Here is a 3,424-nt window from a genome sequence, read left to right on the forward strand (position 1 = left end):
GTTTAAGACAGCACAATTTCTCATCCCTTTGAAACTGACATAGAAACATAAGCCCGACATGCATAATCAACTAGAGGCCTAATCAAAACACAGTAAACATGATTTACTATTCCTATCAAGTACCTCCCTTCCATGTTCCCTTATAGGCAGCAATATTTCTTAACAAACAACTCCCATTTCTGTAACTGTCTGAGCCACTATCTCATTAATGTGAGATCACCCTCACATTAGTATTTCTCCTCTAGTCCCTTTCTCTCTTTCCCTCCCCTCATCTCTCGCATACTTCCAAGTGTCCCTATGGCAATGAGAAATTCGTATGGCTAATAGTGAATGCCCATTTTTATGTAGGTTACACAGGAGAGTCCTGATATAAAGGCTATAAATCCTTCTAGGTAACCCATTTTTCACTTTTTCCACCCAACCTGGAATGACCATAGCCAATGTTTTTATATCTGGGTCCCAAAGCATTTAATATTTTAAATATTTGTTAGGAAAATGACAAATACTTTTTCCCCGGGACTGAAGCATAATAGAATATCCATGTAGTCTTTCACAGTTACACTTTGAAGTTAGGGCCTCTGAAAATGAGTTCTTCTGTCATACATCTGCAAGGGCATGTGCTCAGGAATCTGTTTAATAAAAGTATTTATTTCTATTTTACATTTATATTCATGTAATGCAGTGCCTTTCATGGGGAGAGCTCAAAGCACTTTATAGGCAGCAGGGGCTCAATCCTTAAGGGGCTGAGTACTCTGACACCGATTCAGTAAAACATTTAGGCACGTGCCTAATTTTAAACTTATGCATAGGGAGTCCCATTGAAGTCAATGAGAATATTCCTAAGAATAGCCATACTGGGTAAGACCAATGGTCCATCTAGCCCAGTATCCTGTACACTGACAGTGAGTGGTGCCAGATGCTTCAGAGAAAATGAACAAAATAGGGCAATTAGCTTCTGCTAGTCAGAGGTTTAGGGATAACCAGAGCATGGGATTGTGTCTCTGACCCTCTTGGCTAATAGCCACTGATGGACCTATCCTCCATGAACTTATCTAGTTCTCTTGCAAACCCGGTTATACTTTTGGCCTTCACAACATAACCTGGCGATGAGTTCCATTCATAAGCTTACAGATAAACATGTGCTGAAGTGCTTTTGCTGGATTGGGGTCACAGAGTGGGTCAGAGAGTGTCTCCCATTATCTTTAATGGACTCTGGACCTTCATTGAGGCCCTGGTTCATCAAAGCTCTTAATCGTGTGCTTAATTATAAGCATATGAGCAATCTCCCTCCCTAATAAGCAAAGCACTTAAAGCGATGCTTAACTTGTTTTTGTACACTAGACAAGATCACTTCCCATTTGATGATGGAAATAGCTGTTGGCACCACAATTATCTGATTAAGAGGGTTTCTTGTGCTCTCCGCACTGCTGTAGGTAGTGCCGGTGCCATAAGTTATCACTGGCTTACTTCCATTTGAACAGTCACCATACATTTTTTTAACCCGCTTACTCAAGACACAAGAAAAGAAGAAAACGCCACTGGCCTGCTGGGTGACCATGGGCAAGTCATGTCACCTCCCGCGCCTCAGTTTCCCCATCTAGAAAAATGGAGATAATGATATTGACCTCCTTTTGTAAAATGCAAAGCACTACCTAAGAGCTAAGACTTATTAAGACAAACATACACTAAATGGGAGCAGGGGAAGGAGGTATCCAGACTATGCTAGTTCAAGGAAACCTTGCGGGATTGTTTTGCTTAGGACACAAAACTGATGAACTATTGAGGGAAGCTCCTCTGAAGTTATGCAAGGGCACAAAAAAAAAAACACTAAAGTGAGAAAAGGCCAAGGCAGGCCCAGTCTATGTCCAAGCACCTTGTTGGCTTTAAATGTCAACTCATCTATATAAAAATAAGGCTGTTTCCTTGTAAGCACAATATGCAGGAAGTTTATTTTTATAAGTAGAAAATAGAACCTTGTCTTAATGAAGAACACTTGTCCCTGGTCAAACATCTTGTCAGTGATAATAATTCTTTTGAACTCCTCAGTGCTTGAAACATCCCAAAAGAATTACCCTCTAAGAAACATGATCAAAAACTCCATAAAAATCATGCAAGGAATTTACTGGATGGGATTCGAAAAGTAGGAAATTGAAAAAATGAAAATACAGTAAAGAGAAACCAATCATAAACTCTGCTAAGATATAGCAGGAAAAGCAGTGTATTGATTCTGACATCAATTACTTAGGAAAGATTTGGAAAATTTTCACAATAGGAAGCCATATGCTTTTCATTATGTGGATCAGCCACTGGACAACTGGAATGCCACCATGATTGCTTCTGTCAATGCTGATGTGAGCCTCTTTTGGAAGGGATGTGAAATAACCTAAATGTATAACAAGCATTCAAAATGAAAGACCCCAGGCAGTGTGCTTCTCATTATGACCGGGGGACAGAAGGATGAAGTTTTCTTGACAAGTTTAGGATTTGATTATGAGTTTGTATCCTAAAATCTTTGTGCACCAAAGACTGTCACTGAAGTCAAATGGGAGGTTGGGATGCACAAGAAATGCAAGTCTGAAAGCTTGATCTGTAGTGGAATCACATCTCTCTCTAGGTACTTATATGATCCAATCACTGTATTATCTGAGCAACTCACAATCATTCAAGCATGTATCCTCACTACATCCCAGGGAGGGAGGGAAGTAGCATTATCCCCATTTTACAGATGAGATGAAGTGATTGACTTGCCTGAGGTCACAGCTGGAGTGTGTAGCAGAGCCAGAAATTGAACCCAGCGTTCTCAAGTCCCAGTGCAATAGCTCATCCAAAAGTTCTACTTTGTATTTCAGCAGATCTCCTAATTCAGCCTGATAAGCTGTCTTTCCCTTCAGCAGCTACGCAGCCAGGCTGTTTGGAAAAGAGAAGTTTCATCCCATCCAGTCAGTTTCTAGTTTCATTCTTCACTCAGCCTCAGGGCACCTCAGCATAGAGCATCCCATCTGCATGTGGTGCTTCTGCCCATTACAGACAGGCATTTAGACCACCCAGCTATGTTGGCGAATACTGTCACTGACCCCACAGCAGGGCGTTGCTGTGGCTCATCAGTCACCGGAGCACGCTGGCTGTGCTTCGTTCTCACAGGCAAGTGCTGTGGGCTCTCCAAGCACAAGGCTCTTCAGGATGTGGCCCTCAGGGGTTCCCAGGAACACTCACACACTTCATACGCAACAGAGGATTCCTTTGTTAGGGCTGCTAGAACACAAAATCTGCAAGCATGATGAACGTTTCTAACAAACATGAACCCAACCATTCCCATGCCAGCCCCTCAGGGCAGTGCAGTCCAGAGAGAATAGGTGACAATATTCCAGTGTAACCCTTCTGCATCATCCTCCTGCCTGCAGGTTACAGACCTCTATCTTCCAAC

The sequence above is a fragment of the Natator depressus genome, chromosome 9 (genome assembly GCF_965152275.1).
Source record: "Natator depressus isolate rNatDep1 chromosome 9, rNatDep2.hap1, whole genome shotgun sequence".
In the NCBI taxonomy this organism is placed as follows: domain Eukaryota; kingdom Metazoa; phylum Chordata; order Testudines; family Cheloniidae; genus Natator; species Natator depressus.